The following is a 27,995-nucleotide window of genomic DNA, read 5'->3' as shown; positions in this document are numbered from 1 at the left end:
GCTTTAGAGGAGGAAGTGAGAGCATGGGCTAAAATGCCCATCGTGGAGAAGACGTTCATAAACCACCATGGGTGCCTTTGTTATTATGCGGGATTAGACTAGTTCTCTGTCTCTTTTTTCCTCCGTCCTCGCCCCCACCTCTCTTTCAAGACAAAGGAAACCTGGCCTCTCCAAGCAGGCGGACTTCAGCAAGCAGAGGCCGTCCACGCGGACCCGTGGCAGGAAGCGTGTGCTCGGCCTGCAGAGGGGCGCGGCGAGCCTGTCTGCGTGCGGGGCTCCGGATGCGGTGGCTGGGGCGACAGCAGCCTGGAGCAGGAGTCGGATGCGGCCGCCTGTGATTGGGTGCCGGGAAGCCGTATGCTAATGAGGCGTCCTGTGGCTTTGGAGAGTTTCTGGGCTATTTCCGGGCGAATATGGTGTTTTGAAGTTTGCCGTTTTACCAAGTTACGGGATATGATATGGAAAATGTTTGTGAGGAGTCGAGGGGAGCGACACAAATGTGGCCGTCAGTACAAAGTGAGCGGCTCCCGCGGACCCAGCAGCGGCTGGCGGCCAGAGGTTAAGACTATACTTTCAGGGATCATTTCTATAGTTCGTTACTAGAGAAGTTTCTCTGATCGTGTAGAGCACCCGAAACCACGAGGAAGAGACGCAGCGTTTTCTCCTGAGCGTGAAGTGGGCTCTTGGTGCTGCTTGTGCAGCTGCCACTGGTCGTTGATGATCGTTCTTCTCTCCTTTCTGGGAGAGTGAGAGGGAGAAAACGCCGTCTGAGTGGTTTTGTTTCTGTTTGATGTTCTGAAAAGTAAGCTTTCTGCAGGTTTAGTGAGAGCTTTGATGCGCTGTAATATCTAGATTAAGAGTGGGTTCTCTATGTTGCTGGGTTTGGGTAGACTCTAGGAGCTGTTGATGGATAGAGGAGTCTTGCGTGCTGCGTTGTGTCAGTTAGATGGGATTCAGCAGCTGCACTGACTACCATAACCCCATGAGGTTTGGAGTTAAAGCAGTTGTTTTAAGAGGTTTCTCTAGGTTGTTTATGTGGGGAGTCCTTAAAAGCCACAAGAAGGCAGGTTTTCTTCCAGAATGTGAAGTCAGCTCTTGACTTTTGCCTTTTGCCTTTTTGTTGTTTTTTTTTTTCTTTTTCTTTTTTTGACTTTGCCTTTTGCTTTTGAGGACTGTTTTTTCCCCCCTGGAAGAGTAAGAGGCAGGGAGCACCATCTGTGATTTTTTCCAGTGAAAATGAGGGGGGAAATTCTCTGAAGCAGTTTTGAGCTTTTGTTTTCTGATTGGGTTTACAGATCATGAACTCTTTTAACATATCAGGTGTGGCCCAAGGTTATTAAGATTTCCCTCACAGCTCAACTGTTAAAGAATCCGCCTGCAGTGCAGGAGATACCAGTTCCATATCTGATTCCTGGGTCAGGACCATCTGCTGGAGAAGAGATAGGCTACCCACTCTAGTGTTTTGGAGTGTGTAATCCATGGGGTCGCAAAGAGTCGGACAGGATTGACTTTCCCTTTCAAGGGTTTTAAAACAAAGTTACTTTCCTTTCTGTACTCTTCTGTCAGTCAAGGCACTGTTCTGAAACATGTAGGCAGATGTCACTTCCTGTGCTCTATAGTGATTTCTTTCTCTGTATCAGTCGAAGCAAAGGAAATAGAATACGTGTAGGCTTAGGATTTATAGGACTTTAGTCCAGAGGAGGAATGAAAGAAAGCAGAATTTGGCTGAAGCATGGTGGACAGAAAGCTAATGGCAGCTATTGAAGGAGAGTGACCGCATCTGCTGTGCATTTTAAGGCCACTCCAAAAGCTCTGTGGCAGTTATACTTTTGGGAAACAGAGGTGATGCGTTTGAACTATGGTGTTGGAGAAGACTCTTGAGAGTCCCTTGAACTTCAGGGAGATCCAACCAGTCCATCCTAAAGGAAATCAGTTCTGGGTGTTCATTGGAAGGACTGATGCTGAAGCTGAAACTCTAATACTTTGGCCACCTCATGCGAAGAGTTGACTCATTTGAAAAGACCCTGATGCCGGGAGGGATTGGGGGCAGGAGGAGAAGGGGACGACAGAGGATGAGATGGCTGGATGGCATCACTGACTCAATGGGCATGGGTTTGGGTAGAGTCCGGAAGTTGGTGATGGACAGGGAGGCCTGGTGTGCTACGATTCATGGGGTTGCAAAGAGTTGGACATGACTGAGTGACTGAACTGAACTGAACTGAGTTGGCACAGAGGAACCTTGCGGGCTACAGTTCATGGAGTCACAAAGAGTAAGACATGATTTAGTGCCTAAAGAACAGCAATGAGGTGGCAAGTGTGAGGGACAGTTAGGCACCTGCCACATTCATCTACCTGGGAGAAGCTGAAGTGATAATAAAGAGGAGATCTGTGAGATACTTAAGTGGTAAAGTTGAAGGGAATTTGTTGACAAAATTCAACTAACCAGGAGGGGAAAAAATGGGAGTTTTATTTGAGCCAATCTGAGGATTAACCTGAGACACAGACTCTCGGAAAGCTGTTAGAAGTCAAAGACAGTCATATACATTTTCCAAAGAATTGTACATCAAAATGACATACTGATATTTTACATAAAGTTCACCAAGGAACCAGGTAGTCCCAGTGAACTTGTACAAAGTAAGCAGCAAGTCACCATGCCCTTCTCCAGAGGTGAGAAAGAATGATATTCTTTTAAGAAATCCCATTGCTAATGTCAAAAGAAAGGAAAAAAAAAAATTATGGTTGACAAGCACTCCCATCTTTGAGGGATTCTGATTAACATGTAATGATGCACACTGCATTTGACGCAGTAAGCCCAAACACACAGAATTTTAGGTTTAATTTTTTTCATGTTCTGCTTTGAAATATAAAACATAAATTTTATTTCATCAGGACCACTGAAGACATGAGTGAGGGGAGCTGTCAAGAATAACTGTTGGGTCTTCTGACTTGATCAAATGTGTGGATGATGATTCCTTGTGTTAATGGGGGAAATGGAGGGGGAACTGAATTAGGTAGAGCAATAGGGTGGGCAGTGATGACAGAGTTCAGTTAGGGCAGATTTAGGAGAAATTTCTGACCTTCAGCAAATGAATGGCAAAGGAATTAGAACTCCCACAGCAGACCCTGAAGCAGCAGACTCCCCAGGCCTTGGCCTTACCTAGAAAATCCTCAGACACCAGCCTGTCCGCACCTCCTCTCCTCCTTCTACCCTGTGTTCTCTAGCTGTCTTCCAGTCGCTGAAACACACAACCTTGCTCCTTTCTTTGGGACATCATATTCATTGTTTTCTCCACTTAAAAGCAACCTCCAAAAAGAGGCCTTCCCTGAGCACCCAAATCTGAAGTGGCCGCCAAATCCCTCTCTGTTTGAACTCTTATCCTCTGCATGCCTCATCATCTCATCCTCTCAGGTAATTGTTGTCATCTCTCTCCCCTACTAGAGTGTAAGGTTTTTGTGAGAGTGAGGACGTCTGTTTGCCCAGTACCTGGAGTAATCTTTAGCATGTAGAAAACAAAGCTGGGTGACACCTACCAGCTCTGCTATTAACGGACCTTAATAAGTTATCTTTCTGTACCTCAGTTCCCCTGTATGTAAAAATGGGATGATATTTGTATAATCATTTAAAATGATGACTGGTGGCTGGCAAGCTGGTGCAAATACTAGGTAGCATTTTTATAGTTTCACTGTTTCTAACTGGGATGCTGGAGAAGACTCTTGAGTCCCTTAAACTGCAAAGAGACCAAACCAGCCAATCCTAAAGGAAATCATCCCTGAATATTCATTGGAAGGACTGATGCTGAAGCTGAAGCTCGAATATTTTGGCCACCTGATGCGAAGAGCCAACTCATTGGAAAGACCCTGATGCTGGTAAAGATTGAAGGCAGGAGGAGAAGGAGGTGACAGAGGAGGAAATGGTTGGATGGCATCACTGACGCAATGGACAAGAGTTTGAGCAAACTCAGAAAGTGAAGGACAGGGAAGCGCGAGGCACTGCAGTCCATGGGGTCGCAAAGTGTCAGACATGACTTAACAACTGAATGATAACAGTTTCATAGTTAGCACTCATTATTTGCAGAGGGAAGAATGTCAATGCAGCAACCAGCTTTGTTTTAAAAACTGATGAAGTGTGAACTGGTAGTGCAATCAGATGGTAAAAACCCCAAAGGTTCTGTTTTCTAGCTCTGATTCTCATCCACCCAGCCCCCGTCTCTGCCTTAGTCATGGTCACCTCTTCTGAGAGTTTGAAAGTAACTTCTTGGACAGGCTTAATGCAGCCGCTAAGATCGAGTAATCAGTGGGATCAGCTAGGTTCTCAGGAGCAAAGGCAGAGACCCGCCCTTTTCCTGTACAGCTTTCAGGGGCGGGGTGGCTTTAGTCAATCTGTGCAGCAATGACTCCTGGGCTGTAAAGACTGGGGTTGTGATTGGCTGTCACTCTGTATTATGTAAATTAAGTTTGATTTTTAAAAACTGTTAAGTTACATTTTCAGTGAAAATGTTCAAATGAGTTGATAAGTGACCGCATTTGAAAGCTGTATTGCAAGAGCTCTTTCTGTTTTTTTTCCCAGTAGAAGAAAAAATGGCAAAATGGTGGGGGGAAGGAAATTGTTGCCCTCAGTGTAAAGTGCACAGCTAGCACAGACCCAGCAGCGGCAGGGGGGTTGAAGTTAAGACTATACTTTCAGGGATCATTTCTATAGTTTGTTACTAGAGAAGTTTCTCTGATCGTGTAGAGCACCCGAAACCACGAGGAAGAGATGCAGTGTTCTCTCCTGAGCGTGAAGCTGGTCTTTGGTGTTGCTTTTGCAGCTGCTATTGGCCATTGATGATCGTTCTTCTCTTTCTTTGGAAGAGTAAGAGGGAGTGAACACCATCTGAGTGGTCTTGTTTATAACTGGTTTGCCAAAAGTAGTGTAGCGTCACTTTTGTGCAATAAAACTAGGTTTTTAAATGCTTCAGGGGTGGGTTTTTGAGTTTTTTTTTTTTTTTTTTTTATTACTAGTTAGTTTTATTCCCTTGTGTTGTTGGAAAAGGGTGTTTGCTGTGACCAGTGTGTTCTCTTGGCAGAATTCTATTAATCTCTGGCCTCTGTGAAAGTGAAGTCGCTCAGTCATGTCCAACTCTTTTCGACCCCATGTAGCCTTCCAGGCTCCTCTGTCCATGGGATTTTCCATGCAATAGTACTGGAGTGGGTTGCCATTTCTTTCTCCAGAGGATCTTCCTGACCCAAGGATCAAACCCAGGTCTCCTGCATTGTGGACAGACGCTTTACCGTCTGAGCCATCAGGGACGACCTCTGTAAATTTGCTTGTTAACTCCAGGTGTTTCTTCTCTTCCTACTTTTGCATTCCAGTCCTCTATAATGAAAGTGACATCCTTTTTGCATGTTAATTCTAGAAGGTCTTGTAGGTCTTCATAGAAGAAGTTGAAAACTTCAGCTTCTTCAGTATTACTGGTTGGGGCATCAACTTGGATTACTGTGATATTGAATGGTTTGCCTTGGAAATGAACAGAGATCATTCTGTCGTTTTTGAGATTGCATCCAAGTACTGCATTTCAGACTCTTTTTGTTGATTATGACGGCTGCTCCATTTCTTCTAAGGGATTCTTGCCCGCAGTAGTACATATAATGATCATCTGAGTTAAATTCCCCCATTCCAGTCCATTTTATTTTGCTGATTCCTAAAATATTGCCATTCACTCTTGCCATCTCCTGTTTGATTGCTTCCAATTTGCCTTGATTCATGGACCTAACTTTCCAGGTTCCTATGCAATATTGCTCTTACAGCATCAGACCTTGCTTCCATCACCAGTCATATCCACAACTGTCTGTTGGACACATGGACATCACCAGATGGTCAATACCGAAATCAGATTGATTATATTCTTTGCAGCCAACGATGGAGAAGCTCTATACTGTCATCAAAAACAAGACTGGGTGCTGACTGTGGCTCAGATCATGATTACTTATTGCCAAGTTCAGACTTAAGTTGAAGAAAGTAGTGAAAATCACTAGATCATTCAGATATGACCTAAATCAAATCCCTAACGATTATACAGTGGAAGTGAGATGCAGATTTAAGAGACTAGATCTGATAGAGTGACTGATGAACTATGGATGGAGGTTCCTGACACTGTACAGGAGACAGGGAACAAGGCCATCCCCAAGAAAAAGAAATGCAAAAAAGCAAAATGGCTGTCTGAGGAGGCCTTACAAGTAGCTGTGCAAAGGAGAGAAGCCTAAAGCAAAGGAGAAAAGGAAGGATACATCCGTCTGAAGGCAGAGTTCCAAAGAATAGTAAGGAAAGATAAGAAAGCCTTCTTCAGTGATCAGTGCAAAGAAATAGAGGAAAACAATAGAATGGGAAAGACTAGATGTCTCTTCAAGAAAATTAGAGATGCCAAGGGAACATTTCATGCAAAGATGGGCTTAATGACAGAAATGGTATGGACCTAACAGAAGCAGAAGATAGTAAGAAGAGGTGGCAAGAATACATAGAAGAACTGTATGAAAAAGATCTTCACAACCTAGATGATCATGATGGTGTGGTCACTCAACTAGAGTCAGACATCCTGGAGTGTGAAGTCAAGTGGGCCATTACTGTGAACAAAGCCAGTGGAGGTGATGGGATTCCAGCTGAGCTATTTCAAATCCTAAAAGATGATGCTGTTAAAGTGCTGCACTCAATATGCTAGCAAATTTGGAGAACTCAGCAGTGGCCACAGGGCTGGAAAAGGTCAGATTTCATTCCAATCCCAAAGAAAGGCAATGCCAAAGAATGCTCAGACTACTGCACAATTGCACTCATCTCAGATGCTAGCAAAGTAATGCTCAAAATTCTCCAAGCCAGGCTTCAGCAATATGTGAACCATGAACTTCCAGATGTTCAAGCTGGTTTTAGAAAAGGCAGAGGAACCAGAGATCAAATTGCCAACATCTGCTGGATAATCAAAAAAGCAAGAGAGTTCCAGAAAAACATCTATTTCTGCTTTATTAACTATGCCAAAGCCTTTGACTGTGTGGATCACAATAAACTGTGGAAAATTCTGAAAGAGATGGGAATACCAGCCCACCTGACCTGCCTCTTGAGAAACCTGTATGTAGGTCAGGAAGCAACAGTTAGAACTGGACATGGAAAAACAGACTGGTTCCAAATAGGAAAAGGAGTACGTCAAGACTGTATATTGTCATTCTGCTTATTTAACTTATATGCAGAGTACATCATGAGAAACGCTGGGCTGGCTGAAGCACAAGCTGGAATCAAGATTGCTAGGAGAAATATCAATAACCTCAGATATGCAGATGACACCACCCTTATGGCAGAAAGTAAAGAAGAACTAAAGAGCCTCTTGATGAAAGTGAAAGAGGAAAGTGAAAAAGCTGGCTTAAAACTCAACATTCAGAAAACAAAGATCATGGCATCCGGTCCCATCTCTTCATGGCAAATAGATGGAGAAACAGTGGAAACAGTGGCAGACTTTATTTTTTGGGCTCCTAAATCACTGCAGATGGTGACTGCAGGCATGAAATAAAAAGACGCTTGTTCCTTGGAAGAAAAGTTATGACCAACTTAGCATATTAAAAAGCAGAGACATTACTTTGCCAACAAAGGTCTGCCTAGTCAAGGCTATGGATTTTCCAGTAGTCATGTATGTATGTGAGAGTTGGACTATAAAGAAAGCTGAGCTCTGAAGAATTGATGCTTTTGAACTGTGGTGTTCGAGAATACTATTGAGAGTCCCTTGGGTTGCAAGGAGATCCAACCAGTTCATCCTAAAGGAAACCAGTCCTGAATGTTCATTGGAAGGACTGATGTTGAAGCTGCAACTCCAATATTTTGGCCACCTGATGCGAAGAGCTGACTCATTTGAAAAGACCCTGATGCTGGGAAAGATTGAAGGTGAGAGGAAAAGGGGACGACAGAGGATGAGATGGTTGGATGGCATCACCGACTAAACGCTGGGAGTTGGTGATGGACAGGGAAGCCTGGCGTGCTGCAGTACATGGGGTCGCAAAGAATCAGACACGACTGAGCAACTGAACTGAACTGAGTCTTATTCTTTGGGTTTTTAAGCATGTTAATTTTTGTTTCTGCATGTTTTTATTTTTTATTTGAAGGAGGAGAATGTTGTGTGAGTGGTTTCTGCATATATTTAAGCAGGTGTATTTTTCTTTACTTTTTTGTTTTTGCTATTCTCCTTTCCTGTTAGTAGTTTTTCAGTGCTTTCTTTCATAGTATTTTTAAAGGTGATTTGTTGATCTCTGGCAGGTAAACCAATTCCCTCCCCCCCCCCCCAACAAAGATAGTTTGCTCTCTTTCCCTCTCAGTATTATGATTTTTTTGTTTATAATTATATTGGCTTCAGTTCAGTTGCTCAGTTGTGTCCCCACTCTTTTCAACTGCAGCATGCCAGGCTTCCCTATTCATCACCAACTCCTGAAATTGCTCAAACTCATGTCCATTGAGTTGGTGATGCCATCCAACCATCTCGTCCTCTGTCATCCCCTTCTCCTCCCGCCTTCAATCTTTCCCAGCATCAGGGTCTTTTCAATGAGTCGGTTCTTCCCATCAGGTAGTCAAAGTATTGGAGTTGCAGCGTCAGCATCAGTCCTTCCAGTGAATATTCAGTACTGATTTCCTTTAGGATGGACTGGTTGGATCTCCTTGCAGTCCAAGGGACTCTCAACAGTGTAATCCAGCATCACACTTTAAAAGTATCAATTCTTTGGCACTCAGCTTTCTTTATGGTCCAACTCTCACATCCATATGTGACTACTGGAAAAAAAGATAGCTTTGACTAGACAGACCTTTGTTGGCAAAGTAATGTCTCTGCTTTTTAATATGCTGTCTAGGTTGGTCATAGCTTTTCTTCCAAGGAACAAGCATCTTCTAATTTCATGGCTGTAGTCACCATCCGCAGCGATTTTGGAGCCCAAGAAAATAAAGTCTCTTACAGATTCCATCATTTCTCCACCTATTTGCCATGAAGTGATGGGTGAAAGTGAAAGTCATGTCTGACTCTTTGAGATCCTTCTCCAGACCAGAATACTGGAGTGGGTAGTCTTTCCCTTCTCCAGGGGATGTTCCCAACCCAGGGATCGAGCCCAGGTCTCCCAAGTTGCAGGGAGATTCTTTACCAGCTGAGCCACAAGGGAAGCCCAAGAATACTCGAGTGGGTAGCCTATCCCTTCTCCAGGGGATCTTCTCAACCCAGGAATCGAACCAGGGTCTCCTGCATTGCAGGCGGATTCTTTACTGAGCTATCAGGGAAGCCAAAGTGATGGGACCGGATGGTGTAATCTTAGTTTTTTGAATGTTGAGTTTTAAGCCAACTTTTTCACTCTCATTCTTTCACTTTCATCAGGAGGCTCTTTAGTTCTTTTTCGCTTTCTGCCATAAGGGTGGTGTCATCTACGTATCTGAGGTTATTGGTATTTTTTCTGGCAATCTTGATTCCAGCTTGTGCTTCCTTCAGCCCGGCATTTCTCATGATGTACTCTTCATATAAGTTAAATAAGCAGGCTGACAATATACAGCCTTGACGTACTCCTTTCCCAACTTGGAACCAGTCTGTTGTTTCATGTCCTGTTCTAACTGTTGCTTCTTGACCTGCATACAGATTTCTCCAGGAGGCAGGTCAGGTGGTCTGGTATTTCCATCTCTTGAAGAATTTTCCAGTTTGTGGTGATCCACACAGTCAAAGGCTTTGGCATAGTCAATAAAGCAGAAGTAGATATTTTTCTGGAACTCTCTTGCTTTTTACGATGATCTAACAGATGTTGGCAATTTGATCTCTGGTTCCTCTGCCTTTTCTAAAACCAGCTTGAACATCTGGAAGTTCACAGTTTATGTATTGTTGAAGCCTGGCTTGGAGAATTTTGAGCATTACTTTGCTGGAGTGTGAGAGGAGTGCAATTGTTCAGTAGTTTGAGCATTCTTTGGGATTGCCTTTCTTTGGGATTGGAATGAAAACTGACCTTTTCCAGTCCTGTGGCCATGGCTGAGTTTTCCAAATTTGCTGGCATATTGAGTGCAGCACTTTCACAGCATCATCTTAGAATTTTCAATAGCTCAGCTGAAATTCCATCACCTCCACTAGCTTTGTGCATACTGATGCTTGCTAAGGCCTACTTGACTTTGCACTCCAGGATGTCTGGCTCTAGGTGAGTGATCACACCATCATGATTATCTGGGTCATTAAAATCTTTTTTGTATAGTTTTTCTGTGTATTTTTGCCACCTCTTTTTACTATCTTCTGCTTCTGTTAGGTCCATACCGTTTCTGTCCTTTATTGTGCCCATCTTTGCATGAAATGTTCCCTTGGTGTCTCTAATTTTCTTGAAAAGATCTCTAATCTTTCCCATTCTATTGTTTTCCTCTATTTCTTTGCATTGATCACTGAGGAAGGCTTTCTTATATCTCCTTGCTATTCTTTGGAACTCTGCCTTTAGATGGATGTATCTTTCCTTTTCTCCTTTGCCTTTCACTTCTTTTCTCAGCTGTTTGTAAAGCCTCCTCAAACAATCATTTTGCCTTTTTGGCATTTCTTTTTCTTGGGGATGGTCTTGATCATTGCCTCCTGTAGAATGTCATGAATCTCCATCCATAGTTCTTCAAGCACACTATCAAATTTTAATCCCCTGAATCTATTTGTCACTTCCACTGTATAACTGCCTGTTGGTTTAACTAAATGCAGTTTAAACTACCCCCTCCACCCAAGTATCCTGTGTTTGCCTTTTTGAATAAAGGCTTTTTGTGTTTTGCCTTTTTCTGGGTACATTAGGCTAGGAACATGCCATAGGAATGGCTTCCTGGATAGCTAAGTGGGTAAAGAATCCCCCTGCAGGGCGCGAGATGCAGTGGACGTGAGTCCAGTCCTTGGATCAGGAAGATCTCCTGCAGGAGAGCAAGGCAAGCCACAGCAGCTTTTTTTTTTTTTACTCCAATATTCTTCCCTGGAGAATCTAGCCCCCTGGCCAATGGATCCTGGTGGGCTACATTCAATAGGGTCACAAAGAGTCGGACACCGGACTAAGTGACAGCATTTTCCACATATTGCAGGGAAATACATACACACCTGGGCTTTGATACTCAACTGGTTGACATAGAGGTCTTGTTATGAGTAATATGATAGGAAGAGTTACAAGGAAAATGGATTCAAAGTAGCTTTAAACATAATTTTGTTTTAGGGCTTCCCTTGGTGGCTCAGATGGTAAAGATTCCACCTGCAATGAGGGAGACCTGGGTTCGATCCCTGGGTTGGGAAGATCCCCTGGAGAAGGGAATGGCTACTCATTCTAGTATTCTGGCCTGGAGAATTCCATGGATAGAGAAGCCTCGCAGTCTATGGTCCATGAGGTCGCAGAGAGTCAGACACAGCTGAGGGACTTTCATTAGATGTTTTAAGATGGTTTGTTCTTTCTCCCCCTCAGTGTTATGACTTTTTCTTTGATTATTATGTTGGTTTAACTAAATGCAATTTAAAATCAACCGGGAAAAAATAAACAGTCAATCTAAGATAGACTTCATGGGCAGTTCAGTGGTTAAGGCCTGAAACTTCCACTGCAGGGGGCCTGGGTTCAGTCCCTGGTCAAGAAACTAAGATCCCACATGTCTCCAAGTGCAGCCAAAAAAAACCATTTTTTTTTTCAATCTTAAGAAAGAAGTGGAAAATTTTATTTAAGCCAACCTGAGGATTATAACCCACGAGACAGTCTCTCAGAAACTTCTGAGAACTGTTCTGCTATTGGAAGTCAAAGCACAGTTACAAGTTCTTCAGACAAAGGATTATACCTCAAATTAACACATTGACAATTTATATAGTCCAGCAAGGTGAATTGTGGGTCATCCTGACCCCTTACAGGATTGAGAAAGGGTCCCCTAACAAGTTACCTTACTGGTGCCAGGAGGAAATCAATTTTTTTTAGGGGGGAGGTACATAGGAATTCTTATGTCAAAGGCAATCTATTAATGTATAATACAGATACATAATGCACGCTAAAGGGGATTGGTAGTGGCTCAAATGGCAGGGAGAATTTGGTACACTTTTCTTGTTCTGTCTTAAAAGTAATTTTTTTTCATCACTGATATGTACTGCTCATATCTACATTCAGGTGAGTAACCAGCAGAGGTTCTAAAAGTAAGTCCAATCAAAATTCAGGATTTTAGAAGGTTAAATTAAAAATGACAGTAAGAAATAACCTCATCCGCAGATGCTTGGTGTCATATTTACAAGGTTAGAAAACTAATTTGATACATCCCAGCACACCTTGGTCTTATACGAGTCAGGAAGAAGTGTTGGTGTCTTTTAGAGACAGAAGATAAGAGCTTCAGATTAAGTATTGATTTGTAATAGGCTAAGAATGTGAAGTCTTAGTTCCTTAAAGAAAAAATAAAAACTCTTGAAGAGTATTCAGATTTTTAAAAGTTGTATATAAAATGGCATTTTGAAAATGCATTTATATGTTATTTCTGAAAAGAGAAGAATGTGGAAAAAATGCCACCATCAATAAAATGTGGGAGACTGCAGCAAGGTAAGGCGCTAGAGATACAGTGGTAAACAAGACCTGAATCTGTTACTGAACTCAGGTCTGGCAGCTGGCTGCTTGAAAATCAGTGCTCAAGAGGCAAGTGTTGGTAGAAATGGAGAACATTGCTTTTAATCAGAATGCGAGCCATCTGGGGAGAAGTTGGACTCACGTCCCTGAAAACCGGCTCCTGAGATTCTGCTGGGCCATGAAAGTTTTTAACAGGGAAAAGAGAAGTAATCTCAGTTAATCGTTGGAGGTAGGGGGTCAGAGTCATCATCATCATCCCCCTGCTTGCAGGCTTGTTGACTTCTTATTTTTGTTTAGATGCTATCTTGTTTACACAGTTTGTTACAGTTTGAAGATTACTGAAGGGGAAACTGGGGAAGGGATCTGTCCACCTGTTAATTACTTATTCTTCATTTCTACATCTTTGATATACAGAGAGAACCAACAGGTTAGGCAAGGTATTGTGTGATCAAAAGATACAGAAGGGAAAAAGAAAAAAAAAAAGATTTGGAAGGTGTGCTTGGGCCAGGAGATGAGTGGAGTGTGGGGATGCCTAGTTTAAGGTTACTTACTGTATAGCTTTGCTAAAGTGACAAGACAAAGGGGACCTCCTGCAAAAGCTCCTGCAAAGAACTGCCAAAAGGTGCTCACTCTTTTTGCTTTAAACACCTCACAGTTGAGAAGGGAGAAGTAAATGCATTTATAACACAGTAGGTAGAGGCACTTACAAAGGTAATTAGGGATACAAAACACAGTGTGGTCACTGGTAGCTGGGAAACTGAGGGGAAGCATCCAAAGAGGTAAGGAGAGCTGTGAATCTGCTCGAAGGAGGCCAAGATTGGCATGGATGGCGAGGGGTCCCGAGAAAGGTTGGGGGAAAGGAGAACGGATACAGAAGGGCTGAGACCAGAGACAAGGGGCTCTTGTGTGAAAGTGACTGGAAGGGACCTTATAACTCCTTAAGACTTAAGGGACTGCTCAACTAGAGGTGGTAGGATGAGATGAAACGATAGTCACCTTATTCATGTTACTGTGATGCAATGAAAAATGTGCTTGAGTCAGAAAACCACGGACTGCATGTTCACAGAGCACTGTGCTTTCTGGCATGCTGGAAGACCCCGGGCAGAAACGTCTTTACAACAGGAAGTTACGAGACGAAAACGGTTACACAGCATCGTATGTAAGGTGTGTTCTTGGAGAAGCTGGGACTCACTTTTGCCACAAGTAAGTGGGTCGGCTTCCTCTGAGTTGTGGAAGCCAGGAAGATCAGTCATTCACGACCAGAGGTTGAGATGGAGTATGTAATGCTTTCTTAGAGAAATGAACTTGACTGGAGCTCAGACCGCCTGATGAAGACACCATGGCTTTCCAGAAAGAGCCGGGCTTGATCAAGTGCCACATGTACCTAGTAGCACCTGTGGTTCCCTTGAGGAGCTTTGTGACAGATGCTGCAGCCAGCATGTGTGAGAATGGGGGCATAACCGCACCCTTTCGCTTTAGAGGAGGAAGTGAGAGCATGGGCTAAAATGCCCATCGTGGAGAAGACGTTCATAAACCACCATGGGTGCCTTTGTTATTATGCGGGATTAGACTAGTTCTCTGTCTCTTTTTTCCTCCGTCCTCGCTCCCACCTCTCTTTCAAGACAAAGGAAACCTGGCCTCTCCAAGCAGGCGGACTTCAGCAAGCAGAGGCCGTCCATGCGGACCCGTGGCAGGAAGCGTGTGCTCGGCCTGCAGAGGGGCGCGGCGAGCCTGTCTGCGTGCGGGGCTCCGGATGCGGTGGCTGGGGCGACAGCAGCCTGGAGCAGGAGTCGGATGCGGCCGCCTGTGATTGGGTGCCGGGAAGCCGTATGCTAATGAGGCGTCCTGTGGCTTTGGAGAGTTTCTGGGCTATTTCCGGGCGAATATGGTGTTTTGAAGTTTGCCGTTTTACCAAGTTACGGGATATGATATGGAAAATGTTTGTGAGGAGTCGAGGGGAGCGACACAAATGTGGCCGTCAGTACAAAGTGAGCGGTTCCCGCGGACCCAGCAGCGGCTGGCGGCCGGAGGTTAAGACTATACTTTCAGGGATCATTTCTATAGTTCGTTACTAGAGAAGTTTCTCTGATCGTGTAGAGCACCCGAAACCACGAGGAAGAGACGCAGCGTTTTCTCCTGAGCGTGAAGTGGGCTTTTGGTGTTGCTTGTGCAGCTGCCACTGGTCGTTGATGATCGTTCTTCTCTCCTTTCTGGGAGAGTGAGAGGGAGAAAACGCCGTCTGAGTGGTTTTGTTTCCATTTAACGTCTTGAAAAGTGAGATTTCTGTAATCTGTGATTCTTGTTCTAGATTACTGTGAGATTCCTTTTGGTTTCTTTAACGGTTTTGTATTTAGAGTAGGCTTGGCTCCAAAGAAAAGTAAGACTCGGCAAATGTCTGCATCACCCTGTGCTGATTTTTCCCCTGATTGTCATATTTGCAAAAACGAAGCCTACAATATTTCTATGAAGTAATGTCGTGATCTTTTAGTTCCTGAATGTTGAGTTTTAATCCAGTTTTCCCATTCTCGTTTTTCCCTTTATCAGAAGGCTCTTTGGTTCCTCTTTGCTCTCTGCCGTGGTGTTGACATTTCTTCTGGCAATTTTGATTCTAGGTTGAACTTCATTCAGCCCACCGTTTCGTCTGCATACAGATTTCTTGGGAGGCAGGTCAGGTGGTCTGGTATTCCCATCTCTTTAAGAATTTTCCAGTGTGTTGTGAAGCAGATGTAGATGTTTTTCTGGAATTCTCTTTCTTTTTCTATGATCCAACGGATGTTGGCAATTTGATCTCTGGTTCTTCTGCTTTTTCTAAATCCAGCTTGAACATCTGGAAGTTCTCAGTTCATGTATTGTTGAAGTGTAGCTTGGAGAATTTTGAGCATTACTTTGCTAGAGTGTGAGGGAAGTGCAATTGTGCAGTAGTTTGAACATTCTTTGGCATTGCTTTTCTTTGGGATTGGAATGAAAACTGACTTTTTTCAGTTCTGTGGCCACTGCTGAGTTTTCCAAATTTGCTGTCATATTGAGTGCAGCGCTTTAACAGTATCATCTTTTAGGATTTGACATAGCTCAGCTGGAATCCCATTACCTCCACTAGCTTTATTCATAGTGATGCTTCCTGAGGCCCACTTGACTTTGCATTCCAGGATGTCTGGCTCTAGATGAGTGATCCCACCATTGTGGTTATCTGGGTCATGAAGATCTTTTTTGTACAGTTCTTCTGTGTATTCTTGCCACCTCTTCTTAGTATCTTCTGCTTCTGTTAGTCCATACCATTTCTGTCCTCTTTGTGTGCCCCTCTTTGCATGAAATGTTCCCTAATTTTCTTGTCTCTAATTTTCTTAAAGAGATCTCTAGTCTTCCCCATTCTTTTGTTTTCCTCTGTTTCTTTGATCACTGAGGAAGACTTTCTTTTCTCTTCTTGCTATTCTTTGGAACTCTGCCTTCAGATGGATATATCTTTCCTTTCCTCCTTTGCCTTTCGCTTCTCTTCTTTTCTCAGCTATTTGTAAGGCCTCCGCAGACAACATTTTTGCCCTTTTGACTTTCTTTTTCTTGGGGATGGTCTTGATCACTGCCTCCTGTTGTACACTGTCATGAACCTTCATCCATAGTTCTTCAGGCACTCTATCAGATTCTTATGCCCTGAATCTATTTGTCATTTCCACCGTATTATCGTAAGGGATTTGATTTAGATCATACCTGAATGGTCCAGTAGTTTTCTGTAGTTTCTTCGGTTCAAGTCTGAATTTGGCAATAAGGAGTTCATGATCTTAAGCGCTCTCTTAAGGTTACTGTTTTCAGTCTTTTATGTGCTAGTGTAGCAGCAGGGTCGTTCATCATGAAACTCATTTTTTCTTTTTTTAAATGTATATATGTCATATATGTATGTAATATATTTATATGTGTGTGTGTGTGTGTGAAGTCGCTTCAGTATTGGTCGACTGTGACCTTGCGGGTTGTAACTCTCCAGGTTTCTCTGTCCATGGCGTTTTCCAGGCAAGAACATTGGAGTGGGTTGCCATGCTCTCTTCCAGGGGATTTTCCTGAGCCAGGGATCAACCACATCTCTTAAATCTCCTTCATAGGCAAGCGGGTTTGTTACCACTATTGCTGTTCATTAATGTTAAACCCCCTTTATTCTGTGTTATTATTCCTCATCCTCTGGGGTCTGAAAGGATTTTCATAGCTGTACTTTAGAAAAACTTTTATCTGTACCTTTTCAAGAGATTGTTGTACCTTCAAAATTAATCCTTTAATCCTGTTTATCGCATATCCCTTTTCTCACATTTTCATTTATTCCATCAAGGATATTTGCTTGATTGTATTTGCTTCTTCAGAGTTTTTTGTTGCGGTCCTTTAATGGGCCGAACCTGGTAGTCTGGAGTCGAAGATAAGAAAGTGAAATCGAGAACAAAGCTAATATTCCCTGGTTTACACAGAGAACCAATAAAACCCTAGAACAGGGCTTACACTGCTCACGAAGGCACAGGGCGCCCTCTCGAGGAGGTCTTGAAAGCCGGGCCAGGAGAGTGAGCTGGGGGGGTTTCCACACTCCATAGAATTAGCCAGAGGGAGAGGGGGAGAGAGAGAGAGAGAAAGAAGACACGGGGACCCAAGCCTCTGGTGGAGCAAGGGTGTTTTAATGATCTCTGTGAGTATATATAGGCTGTTGTACAAGGGATTTCTTTTGACAATGATAAAGATGAGAAAACCAAATGTACAGCAATGGTTATCAAGGCAACAAGGAATTAACAATGGTCATAAGGTCAGAAGACAATCCATATCTCAAGAAAGAGGGTCGTGACTAAGCAGTTTTGTCATGAGGAGAATGTTTATTGAAGGACATTCATGCATGTCTCATTCTATGACCTCAGTCCTGGGAGAGGCATGCCATTCCACTCAGTTCTGTTGCCAGAAACTGATTTATGAGAAACAGTAGGTAGGAATCCTCCTGTTAAACATTCCCTGACAGTTTTTGATTACTTTTATTTTACATAAATTTCCATTTTCTCTGTATTTTTAGGGTTATTTTGAAGATTAAATGGTGTGATCCATGTAAGGGGTTTAGTGCATGACCTGGAAGTACGGTAGAAGTAGTGCTGTAGAAATACTATTAAAGTATTATAGAAACAGTAGTTTCGTCATGAACAATGGAAACCACATTTAAGTAATTTTTTGATTTTGTTAGGAGTTGAGGTGCATGTTCTTTCATACATACCTGACTTGTCTGACTCGTTGGACCATCATGGGCAGCAGCCTGCCTAGGCTCTTCCGAGCTCTGCTCTCTCCCAGAGTTTGCTCAGGTTCGTGCCCACTGAGTCACTGATGCTCTCTGACCAGCTCATCTTCTGCCTCCCTCTGGTCCTTTAGCTTACAATCTTCACCAGCATCAGGGTCTTTTCCAGTGAGTCAGCTCTTCCCCTTATGTGGCCAGAGAACAGAAACCTCAGCTTCATCATCAGTCCTTCCAGTGAATATTTAAGGTTGATTTCCTTTAGGATGGACTGGTTTGATCTCCTTGCAGTCCCAGGGACTCTCAAGAGTTATCTCCAATGCCACAGATTGAAAGCCTTTATTCCTCGGGCCTAAGCCTTCTTTATGGTCTAACTCTCCCATTCGTACATGACTACTGGAAAAACCATAGCTTTGACTTGGACAGTATGAAAAGGTGGCTAGGTAGCCAGTGCTTAAAAGGCCCAAACTCCTTGGTGCTCTGGGATAAACACTGTGCCTTTCTTCGCCACAGCCTGTGTCAGTAGATTGGCTTTACTGCATGTGAACCCAAGTTTGGTTTGGTACCAACAGTTTGAAAATCATTTATATGGTATTTCTGAAATAAGAGGAATGTTGGAAAATGCTGCCATTAATAAAAAGTGTGTGGCTGCCATGGACCCAATGGAGGTTGCCATGTTAAGTCAAGACTGGTTTTAGGAGTTATTATTTCTATAATTTGCTGTTACTAGAGACGTTTCTGTGTGGAGCCCTCGAAATCTGAATTCCACAAGGAGGTACATTCTCTTCTGAGTGTCAAGTCAGCTCTTGTTGCTGCTAATTGCCACTTGCCGCTGATGACTCTTCATTTCCTCGGGAAGGGTACGAGGGAGGGGACTCTTTATGAGTGGTTTCGTCCCCTGTTACTACCCAGAAGGTAGATGAATATTTGCCAGTAGGGGCTTGGTGGTCCTTAAATGGACCGGAACCTGGTGGTCCGGAATCGACGATAAGAAAGTAAAAGAGAAAGAGGCTGATATCCCCTGGTTTACGCAGAGAGCCAATAAAGCCCTTTGCTTAGAGCTTGCACTGCTGCACGTAGGCACCAGGCGCCCTCTCGAGGCGGGTGAAGGCACAGCGTGCCTTCTCGAGAGGGTCTTAGAAGCCCAGGCAAGAAAGTGAGCTCAGCAGGCCTCCGCGCTCCAAGGAATTAGCCTGAAACAGAGAAAGGAAAGAAAGACACGGGGACCAAAGCTCTGATGGAGCAAAGGTGTTTTAATCAACATGGTGTGGGCATATATACTGTCTTACAAGGTAGTCATTCTCAGCAAAGATAAAGGTTAAAATTCCAGACTTACAAAACATAAGGTGATCCATATTAAAGAGAGAGAGCTGTAAACAATCACTTTTTACCATAAGGTTCATAAGAAGGAAGAGGGTGCTTAGCACCGTATTGAAAAACTAAGGAAGGAGATGCCTGGATTCCTCAGCCCGGGGGGAGGCTTGCCTCTCCTCTTAATTCCTGAATATTCAGGAATTAATAAGGAACAGAGGATTCCTGATAGATCCAAAACAGCACACTGGAAGCCTCCTGTTAAATGCTTCCTAACTGGGGCTGTTTTCTGTATTTTTTTTTTTCACATGTTCAAATTGCACCAATACTTTTTAACCTATGTAATAGATGTTGCGTTTTTTTTCCCCTACTTAACTTTTGTGTAAGCTGTAATTTTTCTTTCTTTTGACCATGCCATGTGCCCTATGGGATCTTAGTTCCCTGACCAGGGATGGAACCCACTCTCTCAGCAGTGGAAGCGTGGAGTCTTAACCACCGGTCCAGCAGGGACGTCCTAAAGTGTGATTTTTCTTTGAAATGAAGGAAAATTTGTCTGATGCAGTTTGGTGTTTTAGCTTCCTGATTGAATTTATGGGTCATATGATTTGAGGGTTTATTTTCATGCTTGGGGTGGGCCGACCAAGGGTATTGAAACAGTTACTTTCCCCTTCTCTACTCTCCTGTCAGCCAGGACACATGTAGGGGGACTTCTCTTCCTGTCCTTTGTGGTGATTTATTTCTCCATATCTCAGTTCAAGGTAAGGAAATAGGACATGTGTGTGAATATTAAGTCACTTCAGTCTTGTCTGACCCTTTGTGACGCTATGGACCGTAACCCGCCAGGCTCCTCTGTCCTTGGGATTCTCTAGGCAAGAACACTGGAGTCGGTTGCAGTTTTCTCCTCTGGGTGGGTGGGTGGGGGGGGGATCATCCAGCCCAGGGATCGAACCCCTCGTCTCTGATGTCTCCTGCATTGGCAGGCAGATTCTTGACCACTAACGTCACCTGGGAAGCCCACAGGACTTTAGCCCAGAAGAGGAATGACAGAAGGCAGAGTTTAGTAAAAGGTGGTGGGCAGTGTTGAAAGAGAGTGTACATCAGCTGTACATTTGAAGGTCACTCTAAAAGCCACGTGGCGGGACTTCCCTGGTGGACCGGTGGCTAAGAACCCACCTGCCAATGTAGGGGACACAGGTTCCACCCTTGCTCTGGGAAGACTCCACATGCCACAGAGCAATTAAGTCTGTGTCCTCTAGAGCCTGTGCTCTTCATCGAGAGGCGAAGCCTGCACACCAAACGAGGAATAGCCCCTGCTCGTTGGAACTACAGAAACCCCCATGCTGCAAGGAAGACCAAGCACGGTCAAAAATTAAATGAGTAAATTAATTAATTAATAAAAAATAAATAAAAGCTATGTCGTGATTATGCTTCTGGGGAGGGGTGGGGTGCCAAGTGTAAGGCCCAGTGAAACACATACTGCATTCATCTACCTGGGAGATGATGGTAGTGATGATAGAGAAAGACGAGATCTGAAAGATATGTCAAGTGGTAAGGTTGCTTGGGGGTTGGTTTGTTGACGAAACTTCAATTCAGTGTCAAAAAGAAACAAAAATTTTACTTTAACCCAGAAGTCTGAAGGTTATAACTTGAGAATCAGATTCTCAGAAAGCAACTAGAAGTTAAAGACACAGTTACATACCTTCTTCAAAGAATCGTACATCAAAATGACATACTGAGGGCTTCCCTGGTGGTATAGTGGTACAGTGTTGGCAGGGGAGACACAGGTTCCATCCCTGGTCCAGGAAGATTCCTCATGCCAAGGGCAACTAAATCCTGTGTGCCACAACTAGTGAACCCCACCCCCACCTCCAGAGCCCATGCTCCAAAACAAGAGACAACGAAGAGTAGACCCCACTCACTACATCTCAAGACCCTGAGCGCAGCAACAAATAACCTGGGCAACCAAAAATAAATAAGTTTTAAAATGATTTTTTAAAAAATAAAGATTAATATTTACATAAAGTTCACCAAAGAACAGGTAGTCCAGGTGAACCTGTACAAAGTAAGCAGTAAGTGACCATGCCTTTCTATAGAGAGGAGCAAGAATGCGATTCTTTTAAGAAGTCTCATTGCAAGTGTTAGAAGGAAAAAACATGGTTTTTTGCAACCTCCACAGAGCAACTAAGCCCAAGTGCTCTAGAGCCCGAGCTCTGCATCAAGAAGGAGAAACCTAAAAACCTAAACAGCACAGCGAAGAGTAGTCCTGCTCGTTGATGTGGTTTTCTCCACTTAAATGCAGCCTCCAAAGAGAGGCCTTCCCTGAGCACCCAAATCTGAAGTGGCCGTCAAATCCCTCTCTGTTTGAACTCTTATCATCCTCTGCATGCCTCATCATCTCATCCTCTTGGGTAATTGTCATCTCTCTCCCCTACCAGGGTGTAAGCTTTTTGTGAGTGAGGACCTCTGTTTGCCCAGCACCTAGAGTAATCTTTAGCACGTAGAAATCAGAGCTGGGTGACACCTACCAGCTCTGCTACTGACAGACCTCAGGCCAGTTACCTGAGGCCTTTCTGTGCCTTAGTTCCCCCATCCATAAAAATGGGATGATTATACTTGTATTGGTCTCATAGTTAAAGCACTTAAAATGATGACTGGTGCTGGCAAACTCACAATGAATAGTAGCTAGTATTGTCATAGTTGGCACTCAGGTATTTGTCGGGGGAAGACATGATGTCAAAGACAGGAGTCAGCTTTATTTTAAAAATTCAGAAAGTGTGAACAGGTAGTGCAGTCCTATGGCAAAACCCCCAAAGGTTCTGTTTTCCAGCGCTGGTTGTCAGCCACCCGGTCCCCGTCTCTGCCTCAGTCGTGGGAACCTCTTCTGAGAGTTTGAAAGTCTAACTTCTTGGACAGGCTTAATGCAGCCGCTAAGATCGAGTAATCAGTGGGATCAGCTAGGTTCTCAGGAGCAAAGGCAGAGACCCGCCCTTTTCCTGTACAGCTTTCAGGGGCGGGGCGGCTTTAGTCAATGTGTGCCGCGAATGCCCCCTGGGCTTTAATGACTGGGGTTGTGATTGGCTGTCACTCTGTATTATGTAAATTAAGTTTGATTTTTAAAAACTGTTAAGTTACATTTTCAGTGAAAATGGTCAAATAAGTTGATAAGTGACAGCATTTGAAAGCTGTATTGCAAGTGCTCTTTCTGCTTTTTCCCAGTAGAAGAAAAAATGGCGAAGTGGTGGGGAAACCGCGTTGCTCTCAGTGAAAAGTGCACGGCTAGCATGGACCTAGCAGCGGCTGGGGGATGGAGGTTAAGACTATACTTTCAGGGATCATTTCTATAGTTTGTTACTAGAGAAGTTTCTCTGATCGTGTAGAGCACCCGAAACCATGAGGAGGAGATGTAGTGTTCTCTCCTGAGAGTGAAGCCGGTCCGTGGTGTTGCTCCTGCAGCTGCCATTGGCCTTTGATGATCGTTCTTCTCTTCCTTTAGGAGAGTAAGAGGGAGAGGACACTGTCTGAGTGGTTTTGGTTGTAATTGATGTCTTTCTAAAAAGAGTGAGTCATTTATAGTGCTTGTTACTCTATTTACCCATTTTAGTTCTGTAACAGTCTTATCCTTTATGTAAGATGTATCTTATTGCCAGTGGCCTTTGTCACAGCATGTAAGGGTTTACCTTTTTATAGCTGTGTGTGTGTGCGCTAAGTCGTTCCAGTCATATTTGTCTGTATGTCATGTGAGCTGTATGACAGTTTTTTCTCTATCCTTTACTCTCATTGCTATTAAATCTATGTAGTTATTCCATGAGTTTCTCTTTATGGATCTATAGTGGCCAAGCTTTCATTGTAAGCATAAATTAGTTCTTGGCCCTCTTTAAATACTGGGGGCTGTGAGAGGAGCAGTTTATGCTCTGGAATATTCCTTGGTCTGTTATTTACTAGTTGCGGGGTCCTGGGAAGTTCCTTGACCCCAGTCTGTCTCTCTATGTAAACGTAATACTAATACATCAACACATAGAGCTGCCATTAAGGGTGAAATCAGATAAAGCAAGGACAGTAGGCGAGCGCTTCTTTCCCCCATTGTGAGAATGCTCCTCCTTTAAATGAGAAATCCCTCTTTCTCGTCTTTGCTGTAGCAGCAACATCCATTGAGTTGTTCAGGTGCAAACCAACATGTCAATCATTGAGACCTCTTTCCGACACCCCACCCCTCCTTCTGCAGCAAGGAGTCCCATCCTACCAACTGAATTTCCAAAGCAGCCCCCGTTTCTCCTTCTTCCTTGCAAGCCACCAGGATCTCTCCTTCAGACACCTTGCTTGCAGTGACTTCAGAACTGGTCTTCGCAGCTTCCAGCCTCTCAATGGCTTCCCTCACACTTAGAATCCAGACTCCCCGGGAGCTGGACTTGCCTAGAAAATCCTCAGACACCGGCTTGCCTGCTCCTGCTCCCACCCTGTGTTCTCTAGCTGTCTTCCAGTCGCTGGAACACACAACCTTGCTCCTTTCTTTGGGACATCGTATTCATTGTTTTCTCCACTTATTGCAGCCTCCAAAGAGAGGCCTTCCCTGAGCACCCAAATCTGAAGTGGCCGTCAAATCCCTCTCTGTTTGAACTCTTATCATCCTCTGCATGCCTCATCATCTCATCCTCTTGGGTAATTGTCATCTCTCTCCCCTACCAGGGTGTAAGCTTTTTGTGAGTGAGGACCTCTGTTTGCCCAGCACCTAGAGTAATCTTTAGCACATAGAAAGCAGAGCTGGGTGACACCTACCAGCTCTGCTACTGACAGACCTCAGGCCAGTTACCTGAGGCCTTTCTGTGCCTTAGTTCCCCCATCCATAAAAATGGGATGATTATACTTGTATTGGTCTCATAGTTAAAGCACTTAAAATGATGACTGGTGCTGGCAAACTCACAATGAATAGTAGCTAGTATTGTCATAGTTGGCACTCAGGTATTTGTCGGGGGAAGACATGATGTCAAAGACAGGAGTCAGCTTTATTTTAAAAATTCAGAAAGTGTGAACAGGTAGTGCAGTCCTATGGCAAAACCCCCAAAGGTTCTATTTTCCAGCGCTGGTTGTCAGCCACCCAGTCCCCGTCTCTGCCTCAGTCGTGGGAACCTCTTCTGAGAGTTTGAAAGTCTAACTTCTTGGACAGGCTTGAATGCAGCCGCTAAGATCGAGTAATCAGTGGGATCAGCTAGGTTCTCAGGAGCAAAGGCGGAGACCCGCCCTTTTCCTGTACAGCTTTCAGGGGCGGGGCGGCTTTAGTCAATGTGTGCCGCGAATGCCCCCTGGGCTTTAATGACTGGGGTTGTGATTGGCTGTCACTCTGTATTATGTAAATTAAGTTTGATTTTTTTAAAAACTTAAGTTACATTTTCAGTGAAAATAGTCAAATGAGTTGATAAGTGACCGCATTTGAAAACTGTATTGCAAGAGCTCTTTCTGTTTTTTTCCCAGTAGAAGGAAAAATGGCAAAATGGTGGGGAAACTGCGTTGCCCTCAGTGAAAAGTGCACGGCTAGCATGGACCTAGCAGCAGCTGGGGGATGGAGGTTAAGACTATACTTTCAGGGATCATTTCTATAGTTTGTTACTAGAGAAGTTTCTCTGATCGTGTAGAGCACCCGAAACCATGAGGAGGAGATGTAGTGTTCTCTCCTGAGCGTGAAGCCGGTCCTTGGTGTTGCTCCTGCAGCTGCCATTGGCCTTTGATGATCGTTCTTCTCTTCCTTTAGGAGAGTAAGAGGGAGAGGACACCATCTGAGTGGTTTTGTTTATAATTGCTTTAAGTTATATGCTGTTTACTTTTCTCTGCTTTCTATTTGTAGTATTTAGGGCTATTGATACCTGTCTTTGATTGTGTTTATCTTCTTAGTGGCAGGACAGGTTATGTGAGTTGTTTTCTTCACTTCAGTTGCACTCATGGATTCTAGCACACTGGACCTCCCAGTCCACCATCAGCTCCCAGAGTTTATTCAAAATTCATGTCCGCTGAGTCAGTGATGCCACCCAACCATCTAATTCTCTTGTGCCCTTTTTTCCTCCTTCCTTCAACTTCCCCCAGCATCTGAGTCTTTTCCTGTGAGTCATTTCTTTGCATCAGGTGGTGGCCAAAGTATTAGAGTTTCAGCTTCAGTGTCAGTGCCTCCAATGCATATTCAGGAGAACTGATTTCCTTTTAGGATGGACCGTTTGGATATCCTTGCAGTCTAAGGGACTTTAAAGAGTTTTCTCCAACACCACAGTTCAAAAGCATTAATTCTTCGGCACTCAGTTTTCTTTACAGTCCAACTCTCACATCCATACATGACTACTGGAAAAGCCGTAGCTTTGACTAGATGCACCTTTGTTGGCAAAGTAATGTCTGCTTTTTTAATATGCTGTCCAGGTTGGACATAGCTTTTCTTCCAAGGAGCAAGTCTTTTAATTTCATGGCTGCCATCGCCATTTGCAGTAATTTAGGACCCCCCCCCCCCAGTAAAATCTCTTACTGTTTCCATTGTTTCCCCATATGTGGTTTCCATACATATGTTCTTTATGTGGTTAAGTAGATTTTTCTGCTAGTGTCTTATTTTTCGGTGGTCATTTCATGTATTTCTGGAGGTGAAGTTTGTCTATCTCTAGTAGCTGAGCCTTTTTTTCTCCTGCCTGTTCAATGGGTATTGAAGTATCCTTCATTTGATTTTTCGAGTGAAGGGTTTTTGTGGTTTGCCTTTTCCTAGATAGATTAGGTTTGGAATATGATGCAAGGAGGTAAAGGATAAGCTTGCAATGCAGGCGGGTTTGACCCACAGGTGGGGAAGATCCCCTGGAGGACTTGGCAAACCACTCCAGGATTCTTGCCTGGGAACTGCCATGGACAGAGGAGCCTGGTGGGCTACACAGTCCATAGGGTTGCAAAGAGTCAGACACGACTGAAGTCACTGAGCGTTTCCCACAGGCTACAGGGAAATACATATGCAGTCTGGGCGTTGATACTCAAATTAGCTGACACACCGATCTATTATGAGTAATAGGATAGGAAATTGCAAGGAAAATGGATTCAAAGTAGCTTTAAACTTAATTTTGATATATCCTTAGTTGTTTTAAAATGGTTTCTTTGCCCCCTTTAAGTGCAATTTAAAATCAGCCTTTTTAGTAGAGTATGCTGATATTTTTATTTTCTTCATCTAAATATTTTTCTTTTGAACCTCCCTTTTAAATTATTTCAGGCTAATAGATCATGTATTTTTCCTGACATCTATCTTCGAAAGCTACTCTAGCTTTATGCTGGGGCTGTTAATACATTACCTTTGTCATTGCACCTTGAGCTAGAGAAATCAGCAAAATCTCTTAATTTTACTGAATATTATATATTGTTCCCTTTAGGTAAAATCAGGCTTACTTTCCTGTTGGAGGTAGTAATGCCTTTCGAAAACTGCTCTTATTTAAGTGCTTATATTCAGGGAATTCCCTGGTAGAGATGGTTGGATGGCATCGCCGATTCAATGGACATGACTTTGAGCAAACCCCAGCAGGAGTGGTGAGGGACAGGGAAGCCTGGGGTTGCAGAGTCAGACACGACTGAGAGACTGAACAACAACGACCACAGGTTAGGACTCCGCGTTGTCACTGCCGAGGGTTCAATCCCTAGTTGGGGAACTAAGATCCCACAAGTCAAGTGCAGCCAAGAAAAGAAGAAGAGAGATAAACAGTGAGAAATAAAGTATTTCCTGTCATATAAGTAAACAAGGATGTCACAGTCACCAGCAATCGCAGCCCCCACAGATGTGAGCTGTGAGTCCTGAGGACACTCAGGAAGAACATCTGCTATCCGTTGAGCAGCCGTCAGACCACAGCCACTCCCCGTGGTGAGCTCCAAGGAAGCTCAGAACTGAGACTGCTGGCCCCAGTTAGCTAAGTGAGTATCAAAGGAGTGTCTCTGTGAGCCCAGACTCTTGCCTCATTTAGGCAAGCACTAAATTCCTTCACTTGAGATACCTGGTTTTCTTTAATTAAGAATAATCTTCTGACATTCAGACTACCTGCCCTTTGTTGCAACACTTCTATAGAACCTGGCTCCTCCCCTCCCCTCCTCAGAGCAGTTCTCTCAGGGTCACTTGAGATGCTGTCTCCCCGGCTTGGAAGGTCTAAAATTTCCCACCACATAAAACAACTCTCCACTTTTAGGTTGTGAATATTTTTTTAAGTCCACAGCAACAGCATATATTCAGCCAATTCAATTTTCATGCCAGTGAGTTAAGCCAGTTTCCCCTTGCAGTTTCACTTACCCTGGTCCTTGTGCTTAAATTTTTAATGATCACTTTTGTCCTATTTTCACTTTTCTACTTGAGTTCATGGCTTTAAGAAATCACTTCTCAGGAAATATCTGGAACATGCTTTCTTGAGTGATTTTTTAAAAACTTATTTTTCTGTTTAAAAAAATTGTTGTTTTTGGCTGCTGTGCGGCCTGCAGCATCTTAATTACCTGACCAAAGAGTGAACCCATGCTCCTTGCAATGGAAGCATGGACTCCTAACCACTGGACCAACAGGGAAGTCCCTGTTAAAAATGTTTTTATTAGAAAAATTGGGACTTCCCTGTAGGTCCAGTTGGTGCAGGGACTTCCCTGTTGGTGCAGGAAGCCCAGGTTCTATCCCTGGTCAGGGAACTAGATCCCACATGCCACTACTCAGAGTTCAAATACCATAGCTAAAGATTCCATGTGCTGCGATGAAGACCCGTTGTGGGTGCATACTCAGTCACTCACTCATGTCCGACTCTTTTCAGCCCCCTGGACTGTAGCCCACCAGGCTCCTCTGTCCATGGGATTTTCCAGGCAAGAGATACTGGAGTGGGTTGCCATTTCCTCCTCCAGTGGATCCTCCCTACCCAGGGATCAA

At 43.8% G+C, this 27,995-nt stretch overlaps 1 protein-coding gene and 5 non-coding genes across 13 annotated transcripts in view; all 6 read left to right on the top strand.

Moving 5' to 3' along the window:
- TEX14 (testis expressed 14, intercellular bridge forming factor) overlaps nt 1–27,995 on the top strand; it is a 146,030-nt gene that overhangs the window by 50,407 nt on the left and 67,628 nt on the right. The window lies entirely within an intron of this gene.
- LOC139039345 (small nucleolar RNA U3) lies at nt 562–776 on the top strand. The gene has a single exon (XR_011492654.1). It is a non-coding gene; the product is annotated as a small nucleolar RNA U3 (small nucleolar RNA).
- Nucleotides 4,669–4,882, top strand: LOC139039344 (small nucleolar RNA U3). Its single transcript, XR_011492653.1, has one exon. It is a non-coding gene; the product is annotated as a small nucleolar RNA U3 (small nucleolar RNA).
- On the top strand, nt 14,592–14,806 carry LOC139039347 (small nucleolar RNA U3). Its single transcript, XR_011492656.1, has one exon. It is a non-coding gene; the product is annotated as a small nucleolar RNA U3 (small nucleolar RNA).
- Nucleotides 22,419–22,632, top strand: LOC139039349 (small nucleolar RNA U3). Its single transcript, XR_011492658.1, has one exon. It is a non-coding gene; the product is annotated as a small nucleolar RNA U3 (small nucleolar RNA).
- Nucleotides 24,669–24,882, top strand: LOC139039346 (small nucleolar RNA U3). Its single transcript, XR_011492655.1, has one exon. It is a non-coding gene; the product is annotated as a small nucleolar RNA U3 (small nucleolar RNA).

This window comes from Odocoileus virginianus, chromosome 17, assembly GCF_023699985.2.
Source record: "Odocoileus virginianus isolate 20LAN1187 ecotype Illinois chromosome 17, Ovbor_1.2, whole genome shotgun sequence".
In the NCBI taxonomy this organism is placed as follows: domain Eukaryota; kingdom Metazoa; phylum Chordata; class Mammalia; order Artiodactyla; family Cervidae; genus Odocoileus; species Odocoileus virginianus.
The sequence above is the reverse complement of the archived record's forward strand: the minus strand, read 5'-3'. Positions and strand labels throughout refer to the sequence as shown.